The sequence below is a fragment of the Eurosta solidaginis genome, chromosome 5 (genome assembly GCF_040869045.1).
Source record: "Eurosta solidaginis isolate ZX-2024a chromosome 5, ASM4086904v1, whole genome shotgun sequence".
NCBI classification, from domain to species: Eukaryota; Metazoa; Arthropoda; class Insecta; order Diptera; family Tephritidae; genus Eurosta; species Eurosta solidaginis.
The window spans coordinates 64,824,432-64,838,603 of record NC_090323.1 but is presented as its reverse complement, the minus strand read 5'-3'; the positions used below and the strand labels follow the sequence as shown (position 1 = coordinate 64,838,603).

The following is a 14,172-nucleotide window of genomic DNA, read 5'->3' as shown; positions in this document are numbered from 1 at the left end:
TACATCAGATGCACTTGGCATCACTAAAATTGTTGGATTCGAGCAACTCGGAGAGTTTCTGATTGGTTGAAACTGCCGTTGCTCGACGCCGTGATTAATTTCGTTGCTAAGCAACGTACAGAAAAACTGCCTAGCTAGAGAGTTGCGTTAGCGGCAGTTTTGAGTTTTAAGTGAATCGGCCGCCGCGTAAGTCGAAGAAATAAAAGGATTAAAATAACTTAGTGTTAAAGTTAAAATTAAATTAAAAGCTAAGTGACACTAAAGAACTAACAGTTAGTAAAATAAAAACGATTATATTTAAAACTAACCTACCAATTTATTTATTAAAAGAGGAGAACAAAAGACAATAAATTAAAACAAACGTAAGTACGTGCTTGTAGCAGTGTGCGTGTGGGCGTGCAGAACATTTCTACAGATCCGTAAAATTGATCTTTTATATGGCGACCGTGGGCCGAAGCCCTGTAAATGCGGCGAGTGGCCGGAAGGAGAAAAACCTCCCAACAGACGTGTAAATTAATTAAAAAAATAAGAAGATACATTTTCTACAAAATTTATGAAATCGAAAAATCTACAAAAAAAAAACTACAAAAATTAAAAAAAAACAATCTTTATAAAAAGTATAAAATCAAAAAGTTACAAAAAAATTTAAAACTAAAAAAAATTACACAATTTAAAAATGTTTACAAAAAAAATACAAAGACAAAACTATGAGTTACCAAACTACTAAAACATGGTAAACATTTAAACATTTTCAACAAAAAATCTACAATAAAATTATTAAAACGTTGAGGCTACCAAAAAAAAAAATTTCAAAAAACAGCACAAATACGGCAGTGGTGGTGGTTGCATGGCAGTGGCTAGTGGAACAATTTTTTGTCGAAATAAGGACATTTGGAAGGAATAATATAATTGAAAAAATAACAAAAACAAAAAACTGAAATAAATACGTTTGGAAACTGTACCAAAATTTTTGTAAAACGGCACTAGCCACGCCACTTATAACGGCACGTAAAATAGCGGCTCGAAAAAAAACCACAGATAGCGGCAAATCCATAGCAACAAAAAAATGAAGCCACAAAGCTGAAGCAGCAGTAGAACAGCAAGCGCAGCAGCAGACCAGCAGGAGCAGCAGCAGAACAGCAAGCGGTAAACGAAGCGCAGCGGCAGTTGGTATGCGAACATTTTTCATAACATACATCATTTTAAAATCACAAAAAATTTATTTTTTTTCAATTCTTATACTTTTAAATTCAATATTCATACGATATTTTCTATTATATTAAACTAAATTACAAAAAAAATAAATTTCAATTTTCGATATATTTCATATTCTATTAATTTTTCCAATTTTCGAAAAAATTACTTATAATACTTATCACAAAAAATTATTTCTTGCATTATATTTAGATTTTTTATATACACATACATACAGTACATCCAAATTTATTAAAATATACATACATAAATACATATATATGTAAAATGATAGGGTAGGCACTGTGGGACAGGGTCGGACAAAAACTGCATTAAAAACTTCATTCGTTCTTTCCGTTATTACAACAATTGTGATTCAATAAATTTTCAATAAAAGTTTTCATTAGTTTAGTCCCACTCTGCCCTACAGTAGGCTCCATCAAAAAAATTAGAAACAAAAAAAAAAATTTTTTTTTACTATAAAGCGGTGCGTCCGTGAAAAAATATGACATAATTTTTTTAAATCCCGGTGCGTCCGAGGACATTTATATTCGATTTTGGAAAGATGCGGTGCGCCCGTATCTATAAAAAAAAACCATACAATTTTGATAAAAGCGGTGCGTCCGTTTAAAGCCTGTACAAAAATATTTGCCATTCTATAATCTTTGCATTTAAATTGAAATAAAATTATAATTTTGCCATACATTTTAGATTCAAATTTTTTTCACATTCTGTACAACTAAAAATTCTTACATTTCAATAAGTATACTCGTAAACAATATTCGACATCTTTTAAATTGCATGTGAATTCCAATTCTCACTTCCGCTTTGCATGGAAAATTTTCAGCTAATTCCAATCATTGGGTTTGGATTTGCGGACAACAAAAGCGTAAAGTAAATATTTTTTTAATCTTTCTTTTCATTAACTAATCACTAACTTTAGTATTTCAATAAAATTCACTAACTAAAGTTTTTTGCTATAAGTATTCGCTAACCAATTGTATAATTATAACTAAAATCTAAAAGCTTTCAAAAATACATACTTTCACAAATTTCTTTTAAAATATTTTCATAAATTCCCTTTAAGAATACTTTCATAATTTTCTTTTGAGCTCAACTCAACCCGTTCCAATTTAATTTCCTTTAAATTCAATTTCTATTCAATCTTCATAAACAAATTCCACATATCTTGCAACAAAAAATTTTAATATTTTGTCTATTCGTTTCAACGCGTATGGACCTAAGAAGCGGGAAGGTTGTTTCTAAAGATTCCCATCCGAGTTCAAGTTCCAAAAATTCAGAGCAAAATTTAGATTCCAAAAACTCAGAGCAAGATATAGATTCCAATAATTCAGATTCTGATTCATCTTCAAGTGCATCGTCAACTGATACCTTAACAAGTGAACATAATTATAAATTATCCCTGAGTGCAGACTTTTTAGGATTTGCTGATCAACCTGTAATTCCAAATACTAGTTTTTCTATTCTAACTCCGATTCTTAACATTACAACCATGGCCACAATCGAGGAGAAAAAATCGTTTATTAATACTTGTGCTTCGATTATGCGAGACAACTACAGTGGAGACCCGTTAGCACTTGGCTCGTTTATAAATAAAGTTGAATTAATGGAAGTATTCTCTAACGAAAATTTAACCAACGCATATAGAATCAGTCAACCAAATTAAAGAAGCGCTATGTAGTGAAATTAGGCCAGACAACTCAAAACTTGTCGCGGGAAAAATCGCAGCCTTAAGAGTAACCAATAACAATTTTTCAGAATTTTCAAAGCAGGTAGAAGAGCTTTCGGACTCGTTAGAGCGCTGTCTAATCATTGAAGGTATGACGAAGGCAAAAGCCCATGAAATGGCAGTTGAACAAACCATTAGCGTTTGTAGATTAAATTGTAGGTCAGATATGGTGAAATCAATCCTTGCGTCAACAACCTTCAAAGACTCAAAGGACGTAGGAGCAAAAATGATTATAGAGCGAGATCAGGAAGTTAAAGAGCGGCAAGTGTTAGCGTTTCGGTCACGTCCAATAAGATATAATAATTTCCGTGGAAATTCTAGATGTAACAGTAATTTCAAATATAACAACAATAGTAATTTTCGATTTACCGGTAATGCAAATAGGCAACACAGTAATACAAATTTCCGACATAACAATTATAACAGAGGCAATCATCGCAATTACAATAGAGGCAATAGCAATTCCAACAATAACAATAATAATCGGTCTGGAAATAACAGAAATTCAAATAATCAGGGTTCAAATTCCAGAAATTCAGCCAATGTTCGTTCTTTAAATGCCGAAGCCCCTCTGGCGCGAACACTGAGGGAGCAGGAGCAATTCGACTAAATACTTCTCAATCAATATATTGTCTAAATTTAAATTTTTCCGATTTCGTCGAAGTCGCTTGTAGCGATTCTCATAAAATATGTTCTTTTCTAGTAGATTCACAGGCAGATATTTCATTAATAAAAATTTCCAGTTTGGCAAACGATGTAGAAGTAGACGATAGTAACGTAATAAATATAACAGGCGTAACAACAGACACGGTAACGACACTAGGAACAGTTAATACAAGTATAATCGCATCAAATACATTTTTTCCTCTGACTCTTCACGTTGTCAATGACAACTTTAATATTCCTTCGGACGGTATAATAGGGAAAGATTTTCTAAAAACGAACAAATGCATAATCAATTATGCTAATGACACAATTACATTCGGACAAGGGACAGAAAAGGTGAATATTTAAATTTTGCATAGCACTTCAACAAATACTCTTGTAATTCCACCAAGATGCGAAGTTTTTCGTGTTTTTAGTTTGAAAAATTCGACAAGTCCAGTTTTTGTAGATTCTCAGGAACTTTGTAACGGTGTTTTCACAGCAAAATGTATCGTTGATACAAAAAATCCAATATTAAAAGTTATCAACACCACCGACGAGGTCAAGTACGTAAAAGATTTCAATATTCAAACTGAAGACATTAAAAGCTTCAATGTATATCGCATAAATGATACACCTATCGATTCAAAACGTATAGAAGAGCTTAAATCAATTTTGGCAAAACAAATGATTTCTTATGCTAAAAAGAAATTACTTGATTTATGTTTGAAATATTCTGATATTTTTGCGTTAAAAACCGACTTAATGACGCTTAATAATTTCTACGAACAAAAACTTAGATTAACTGACAAAACCCCTGTCTATATTAAAAAATTCCGTTTGCCATACACACAACGCGCAGAAATAAATAAACAAAACGAAAACCTATTACAGAATGATTTAATCGAACCTACAGGCAAAAAGTCGTATCGTATGTGCGTAGATTTCAGAGCAGTCAATAAAAAGCTTATAGCCGACAAATTTCCACTAGCACGCGATGACATACTCGACAATCTTGGCAGAGCCAAATACTTTTCTACTTTAGATCTTTTCTCTGGTTTTCACCAAATACCCCTTCACCCTAAATCCAGAGACGTAACTTCTTTCAGTACAGATCGAGGAGCTTTTCGTTGGAAAGTTTTACCTTTCGGGTTAAATATTGCACCAAACTCTTTTTCTCGTATGATGTCAATAGCATTTTCAGGCATTTCGCCAAATCAGGCTTTTATGTATATTGACGACGTTATCGTCATTGGTTGTAGTGAGCCACACCTTAAAAATTTAGAAAAAGTTTTCGAAACCTGTAGAAAGTTTAATTTAAAGCTGAATCCAAACAAATGCAATTTCCTTCGTTCCGAAGTAACTTTTCTAGGCCATAAATGTACGTCCAAAGGTTTGCTGCCAGACGATTCAAAAATATACGCTATTAAAAGGTATACTAAGCCCAAAGACAAAGATGCGGTTAGGCGATTTGTCGCATTTGCAAATTATTACAGGCGATTTATACCGAATTTTGCGTCACTGGCAGCGCCTTTAAATCGTTTAAATCGGAAAAAAGTTGAATTTGTTTGGGACAAAGCGTGCGAAAACGCTTTCGAAAAACTAAAACTAGCATTAATGTCTCCTCAACTACTACAATACCCTGACTTCACAAAAGAATTTATAATTACAGTAGATGCTTCTAAGAGTGGGCGTGGTGCTATATTAAGCCAAAAGCACGGTGATAACGATTAACCAATTTGTTTCGCGTCAAAATCGTTTAATAAAGCAGAACAGAAAAAAGCAATTATCGAATTAGAACACCTAGCAATACATTTCGCTATAAAGCATTTTCGTCCATATGTTTACGGTACAAATTTCACAGTAAAATCCGATCATAGACCACTAGTTTATCTTTTTAACATGAAAGACCCTTCGTCTAAACTTTCTAAAATTCGATTAGAACTGTCAGAATATAAATTTACGATTGAATATATAAAAGGAAAATCTAACGTTGTGGCTGATGCTCTTTCACGCATTAGTATAGACGAAATAAAAGAATCTACAAAGCATGTTTTAGCAGTCCAAACGCGATCACAAACCAAACAAAAGGAATTACAAAATAAAGACGATTATTTTACTGATACTTTTTGCGAAACGCCTAAAGTACAAGTTTATGACAAATTTTCATACAATTTTTCAAAAAATATACCGCGAATAAAGTCGACTATACAATTTAATAAGAATAATGAGATCTCTAATATAGAAATTTATGCGCATCTAAAACATAAAAAAAATAAATTTACTTAATTTTGTGAAAGCTAACGGAAAAACAAATTTGGATGAGTTACTTTCGAGGCTTGAAAAAGCAGCCGGCAGTCATAATATTAAGCAGTTAGAATGGCCAAAAAATGATATATTTTTCAAAGAATTTTCAATTACAAATTTTAAAATCAGCGGTAACAAAATTTTGAAATCGTTACAAATAATATTAACAGACCCTGTAGAAACTGTAACAGAAACAGAGCAAAAACAAAAACTTATGACAATTTATCATGAGGACCCTTTGTTAGGCGGTCATTGCGGTATAAAACGATTATATTCCAAATTAAGAACAAAATACTATTGGAAAAATTTGACAAAAGACATTGCGAAATTTGTCAAAAATTGCAATAAATGCCTTTTGAATAAAGTAAAACCAAAAACAAAGGAAAATCTTGTCTTCACTCCAACGCCCTGCAAACCCTTTGACATAGTAATTGTCGATACAATAGGTCCACTTCCGGAATCCAAATATGGTAACAAGTTCGCTGTTACTATGATTTGTGACTTTTCTAAATACCTGGTAACAGTAGCTGTACCAGATAAATCAGCAAAAACTATTGCTTGCGCTATTTTTGAAACGTTTATATTAACATATTGTAACGAATTTACTTGCAAATCCTCTTATTTGCAATCCTCTGCTAAGTTCGAATCACTAAACTGTTGAATAAATAACTCCAATATTGAATAATGGAAAAATGGCCTTTATTAAAGTACTTCACAATAACACTTATACTTTGCTACTCGCTGGCTTAATAACCAAACTGACTGATAACTCAAATGAAACTCTACTATTGGCCGCCAGATCGCGTGCTTAATCAAACTGATTGATAGCTCAACTCAAACTGAATTACTTCTTACTCGCCTGCCCCGCTTTTATAGTTTACGCTGCATACTTCTAGGCTCTTCCATTTCCAGAACTTACCAACTATATTCGTGTGTGTATAGTTCTCGTATAGTTTCTACTTGTTTACAATTGTCTACTTTTTAGCGCTTCTCAGATGTACATATGTGAGTTTGTAGTTTACAGTCTCCCGCACACACATAAGCGTATAAGTAAATTCATCTGTGTGTGACATCTCATCTCTCGCTGCCTTGTATGTAAATGTTGCTCGTCGGAATGTGTACATATGTGTAGACGCAATTATTGATTCGTTTATGTAGATACATAATGATTGAATTATTGATGTGAATTCACGTCACTGCTTAGCATCGGCCTGGAGATGGCAGCACTCCTTAGTTTTGCTAATATTCGTAACACTGCCCTCCACCTAAGTCTGATCGTCCCGATCAGACAAATCTCCCAATCTAAACGCCGCTAGCATCTCCAAATGTACCACCCTTCTAATCCGTGGTTTCCCAGTGGTTTGTATGCGGTAGATGGTATCACTGATCTTCTTCACAACTTTGTACGCGCCTTCCCAACTGCACCGTAATTTGGCTGGAACACCTTTCCGCCGGTGAGGGTTGTTTAACAGTACCAAATCTCCCGCCAAGAAACCTTCCGAATTAAAGTTCTTGTCATGCCAGTGTTTCATCTTACTGCTCGTTACCCTGGGCCGTTCCTTCACACTCTGTTGTTTGGTCAATGAACCACTTCGTAGAGCTTGCGCTGGACGGATTTGCTTTGCATAATCGGTATCGTTCCCACATTTCACAACAGTAGTGCGCTCCGGCTTGAAACTACCCTCGCATTCTTTCTCGGAAATTCGTTGCTTTGTTTTCCTGCGTCTTTTAGATTTTGTCAATGCCAGTGTTTCTCTCGCAGGTACTGTTGATTTTGATTTATTTGGCCCATTCGATCTATCAACCTTTGCCTTTGACTTTCGTGCTCTTTGTCGAGTCTTTTCCACCAGTACCCGATTACTGCTGAACCCTTTTTCCAAACTAAAGTTAAGTGGTATGTCCTGGTTCTTATAGCGCATAATTTTTCTCCGCATATCGATCCTGACGTCATGGTCAACCAAGAAGTCCACTGCCAATATGACTTCATCAACGATCTCCGCCACAACGAATTTGTGTAGAACCATGACTTTTCCAATTAATACCTCACATACCACTTCGCCTTGAACTTGGTTATACTCGCCAGTGACCGTACGCAACTTTGCTCCAGGTAACGGTTTTACTCTCCTGTTGACCAAGTCAGATCGGATCAAGGAATGAGATGCGCCCGTATCTACAGTCAGTACTCGTTCTTTGCCATCCACATTCCATCTGACGGTAATACTGCTCGATTTTCTACCAATTTGCGACACAGATATCACAGGGCATTCAATAGCTGGATCTAGCTCTCTACCTCTTACTCGCTCTTTCCCATCTCCTCCAGTTTTGCGTTTACGGCCACCCACATTGTTGGAACTATTAAGACCAAGATCGCAATGACATGCTATGTGACCGGACTTCCCGCATTTGAAGCATTTGATAACTTTTTCACTTCGCTTTTGCGATCCTTTCAGTGCCTCCAATATTGCGTCTACCCACTCTGGCCTGTCTACTTCCACACGGCGTGCTTTGAAAACTGGCTTACACAGAAGCGACGCTGTTTCCTGAATCAGAGCATGTGATACCGTTTCTGCGAATGTTGGCTTTGGGTTTGCGTATGTAGCTCGGTTTGTTTCGACATCCCGTATGCCATTTATAAAGCTTTGAATCTTTACCCTTTCAGTGTATTGCACGGGTGCGTCCGCATTCGCTAAATGTGCTAGCCTTTCAATATCCGACGCAAACTCTTGCAATGTTTCACCAGGCCTCTGGAAGCGGTTCAGCAACTCCATTTGGTATATCTGTCTCCTATGCTCAATTCCGTATCGTCTCTCTAGAGCGTCCATCAATGCTTCATAACAGTTCCGTTCGCCCTCTGGAATGGTTTGTAAAATCTCAGCTGCAGGCCCTTTCAACGCCATGAACAATGCAGCAACTTTATCTTCCACATTCCAGTTGTTCACTGCTGCGGTCTTCTCAAACTGTAGCTTGAAGACCTGGAAAGGAACAGAACCGTCAAAAGATGGAGTTTTTACCTTTGTATTACTCGCTGAAGCAGCCGGCCGATTAAGTTGCAATTCCTGTATACGACCTCTCAACGCATCCAACTCTGCCTCGAATTTTTCTTCAAACTGCATTATTTTTTCGTCCATGCGCGCTTCGAGTTTTGATGATATACGCGCCTCTTGTGCTTCTAGTTGTACTGTTATGCGTGTCTCTTGTTCTTTCAGTTGGGTTGCCATATATATCTTTTGTTCTTCCAGCTGTGATGACATATTTGTGGATATTTGTGATGACATTTCTGTTATACGTGCCTCTTGTGCTTCCATCTTGGATGTTAAAAGTGTCTCCTGCGATTCTACTTGTGATGCCATATATGTCTTCTGTTCTTCCATCTTGGATGTTATACGGTTCTCCTGCGATTCCATATATGTCTGCTGTTCTGCCAGTTGAGATGACACTGTCGATGTTTGAGCAGATATTGCAGCTAAAATCATGTTCAAGTCTGTACTGGTAACCGTCTGCGATGTTTCGTTCTTCTCTTCAATTTTTGTTGTCTCCTCGCCATCAAGATGAAAGACATGCTCTTCCACATCAATTCCTTCTGCTTCCATTGCTTCTCGTAGCCGTGCCTGAAGATCGATCTTATTGCCGGTTGTATTTAATCGACGGTTCACCAACTCCTTTTTCAGTTGCTGGATCTTCAATTCACTGAACTTTGCCATGTCCAAGTTGAATTCCCAATCTTCGGAATTTATTCAACAATTCCTCTTCTGACACCAATTGTAACGAATTTGCTGCAAATCCTCTTATTTGCAATCCTGTGCTAAGTTCGAATCACTAAACTGTTGAATAAATAACTCCAATATTGAATAATGGAAAAATGGCCTTTATTAAAGTACTTCACAATAACACTTATACTTTGCTACTCGCTGGCTTAATAACCAAACTGACTGATAACTCAAATGAAACTCTACTATTGGCCGCCAGATCGCGTGCTTAATCAAACTGATTGATAGCTCAACTCAAACTGAATTACTTCTTACTCGCCTGCCCCGCTTTTATAGTTTACGCTGCATACTTCTAGGCTCTTCCATTTCCAGAACTTACCAACTATATTCGTGTGTGTATAGTTCTCATATAGTTTCTACTTGTTTACAATTGTCTACTTTTTAGCGCTTCTCAGATGTACATATGTGAGTTTGTAGTTTACAGTCTCCCGCACACACATAAGCGTATAAGTAAATTCATCTGTGTGTGACATCTCATCTCTCGCTGCCTTGTATGTAAATGTTGCTCGTCGGAATGTGTACATATGTGTAGACGCAATTATTGATTCGTTTATGTAGATACATAATGATTGAATTATTGATGTGAATTCACGTCACTGCTTAGCATCGGCCTGGAGATGGCAGCACTCCTTAGTTTTGCTAATATTCGTAACAATATGGTACAATGAAAGCTATTAGATCCGATTTAGGAACGGAATATAAAAACGAATTATTCTCTGAATTGACAAAACTTTTAAAGATTGATCATGATTTCTCAACAGCTTACCACCACGAAACTGTTGGTACTGTTGAAAGAAATTATAGTCTTTAACGAATACTTACGTGCATATCTAACCGAAACGTATTCAGATTGGGATACATATTTGAAATACTTTACATTTTTACATAATACTACAAGTAGTTCGGTTTTTATACCTTTCATGAAAATGAAATGGTATATTAATTTCGTCACGAAACCGAAAATTGTAAGTCCTTAAAGGAAAATAGATAGACCCACCATTAAGTATACCGAAATAATCAGGTTGAAGAGCTGAGTTGATTTAGCCATGTCCGTCTGTCCGTCTGTCCGTATGTCTGTTTGTATGCAAACTAGTCCCTCAGTTTTTGAGATATCTTGATAAAATTTGGTGAGCGGGTGTATTTGGGTGTCCGATTAGACATTTGTCGGAACCGACCGGATACAACCGATTTTTCAGAAAAAGAGGATTTTTGTAATATCTTACCCAATTTAACAGATTGAAGCTTCAAACTTCACCATATACTTTCGTATATTGCACGTATTGTTGCCTGAAAAAATTGATGAGATCGGTCGTATATATAGTATATATCCCCCACAACCGATTGTTCAGATAAGGAACTTTTCGTAATTACTGCCCTATTTTAAGAGCTAGAGGCTTCAAATTTCAACGAATGCTTACGTATATAGCATATATTGTTGTCTGAAAAAATCATAAAGATCGGTGGTATATATAGTATATATATGGTGGTATATATAGTATATATAGTATATATATATATATATATTTTCGCAAATTTTAGCCCCATTTTAACAGCTAGAAGCTTCAAATTGCACCGAATACTTACGTATATAGCATATATTGTTGTCTGAAAAAATCATAGAGATCGGTTGTATATATAGTATATATCTCATACAACCGATTGTTCATATAAGAAACTTTTCGCAATTTCTACCCCATTTTAACAGCTATAAGCTTCATATTTCACCGATTGCTTACGTATATGGCATATATTGTTGTCTGCAAAAATCATAGAGATCGGTTGTATATATAGTATATATCTCATACAACCGATTGTTCAGATAAGAAACTTTTCGCAATTTCTACCCCATTTTAACAGCTATAAGCTTCAAATTTCACCGATTGCTTATGTATATAGCATATATTGTTGTCTGAAAAAATCATAGAGATCGGTTGTATATATTGTCACGGATATTAGCATCACTAAATTATCCCATCACTAAGGCGATGCTAAGGCCATGCCAAGCAGTATTTACGTTAATAATTAAATCAAGTATACACATATATAAGGCAGCCCAGAGAGATGTCACACACAGATGCATTTACTTATATGCCTATGTGCGCGCGAGAGACTGTAAACTACAAACATTCACATCAATAATTCAATCTTTATGTATCTACATAAACGAATAAATAATTGCGTCTACACATATGTACGTATACGAGCAGCGGAGTGGCAATGCACAAACACATGCATATATCTTATCTGAGTTGTCACAAGAGAGAGCAATAATTTGTGCACGTAGTTGTGCCTGGCGATTTTGTAGCCGAAACAACTAGTAAGTTCTGGAAATCGAAGAGCCTAGAAGTATGCAGCGTAAACTATAAAAGTGGGGCAAGCGAGTAAGAAGTAATTCAGTTTGAGTTGAGCAATCAATCAGTTGTTGATTAAGCACGCGATCTGGCGGCCAATAGTAGAGTTCAATTTGAATTATCAATCAGTTTGGTTATTAAGCCAGCGAGTAGCAAAGTATAAGTGTCATTGTGAAGTACTTTAATAAAGGCCATTTTTTTTTCATTATTCAATATTGGAGTTATTTATTCAACAGTTTAGTGATTCGAACTTAGCAGAGGATTGCAAATAAGAGGATTTGCAAGTAAATTCGTTACAATTGGTGTCAGAAGAGGAATTGTTGAATAAATTCCAGAGGACAACAAGGACATGGCAAAGTTTAGTGAATTGAAGACCCAGCAACTAAAGAAGGAGTTGGAGAGCCGTGGATTGAATACAAGCGGCGTTAAACTTGAACTTCAGGCACGGCTACGAGAGGCAATGGAAGCAGAAGGAATTGATGTGGAAGAGTATGTCTTTCATCTTGATGGCGAGGAGACAACAAAAATTGAAGAGAAAAACGAAACATCGCAAACGGTTACCAGCACAGACTTGAACGTGATATTGGCTGCAATACCTGCACAAACGTCGACAGTAACTTCGAAAATTGAAGCACAAGATACACGTATTTCAGAAATGTCGACACAAATTTCTTCACAACTGGAATCGCAAGAAACACGCATAACATCTAAGATTGAAGCACAGGAGACGCGTATTTCCGAAATGTCGTCGCAAATGTCATCTCAACTGGAAGAACAGAAGACATATATGGCATCGCAACTGGAAGAACAGAAGATATATATGATATCTCAGTTGGCTCAGCAGTTGAAAGCGCAAGAGGATCGCATATCATCGCAGTTGGAGGGTTTTAGTGAACGACAAGATAAAATGGAAGCTGAGATGGATGCTTTGAAAGATCGGATTCAGCAGTTACAATTAAATCGTTCAGTAGTTTCAGCAAGTAATCTAAAGGTAAAAACACCATCCTTTGACGGTTCTGTTCCTTTCCAGGTCTTTAAGCTGCAGTTTGAGAAGACCGCAGCAGTGAACAACTGGAATGTGGAAGATAAAGTTGCCGCACTCTTCGTAGCATTGAAAGGACCAGCTGCCGAAATCTTACAGACTATTCCAGAGTACGAACGGAACAGTTATGACGCATTGATGGCTGCTGTAGAACGGCGATACGGAAGCGAACACAGGAAACAGATATTTCAAATAGAATTGCAAAACCGCTACCAAAAAGCTAACGAGACTTTGCAGGAGTTTGCTTCGGACATTGAAAGATTGGCTCATCTTGCAAATGCGGATGCACCCGTGGAATACACGGAAAGAGTGAAGATTCAGAGCTTTATAAATGGCATACGGGACGTCGAAACGAAGCGAGCCACATACGCGAACCCAAAGCAAACATTTTCTGAAACGGTATCCCATGCATTGGCTCAGGAAACGGCGTCATTATTGAGTAAACCAGCATACAAAGCTCATCGTGTGGAAGTAGAAAGGCCGGAGTGGGTAGATACAATTTTGGAAGCTCTGAAGGGATCACAAGAGAAAAATGCCGGAGTTATGAAATGTTTCAAGTGCGGTAACCCAGGTCACATTGCAGTAGCAATTCCAATAGTTCCAACAATGTGGGTGGCCGTAAACGCAGAGCTGAAGGAGACGAGCAAATCTCCAAATCCACTCAATCGTTAAACTAAAGCGAGTCAGCCGCAAGGGGCGACAGCTGGCACCCTCAATTGAATGCCCCATAATCTCTATCTCGCAAATTGGAAGAAGGTCAAGCAATCTTACTGTCGGAGGACATGTGGATGGAAAGGAACGTTTACTAACTGTAGATACGGGTGCATCCCATTCCATAATTCGATCAGATTTAGTCAACAAGAAGATAAGACCATTGCTTGGAGCAAGATAACGTACAGCCACGGGAGAGGACACCCAGGTAATTGGAGAAGTAGAATGTGAAGTAGCAATTGGGAACGTCACGGTACTTCACAATTTTATAGTGGCAGGTATTGTTGATGAAATCATAATTGGAGTGGACTTCTTAATCAACCAAGGCATCAAGATCGATATGCAAAGCAAGACGATGCGATATAAGAACATGGATGTGCCACTTAATTTCGGCTACGAGAGAGG

The 14,172-nt window shown here is 36.7% G+C and overlaps 1 protein-coding gene across 2 annotated transcripts in view; it reads left to right on the top strand.

Annotated features, from left to right (window-relative positions):
* Positions 1 to 14,172, top strand: part of SCCRO4 (DCN1-like protein SCCRO4) — a 139,155-nt gene that overhangs the window by 44,127 nt on the left and 80,856 nt on the right. The gene's annotated exons all lie outside the window — the stretch shown is intronic.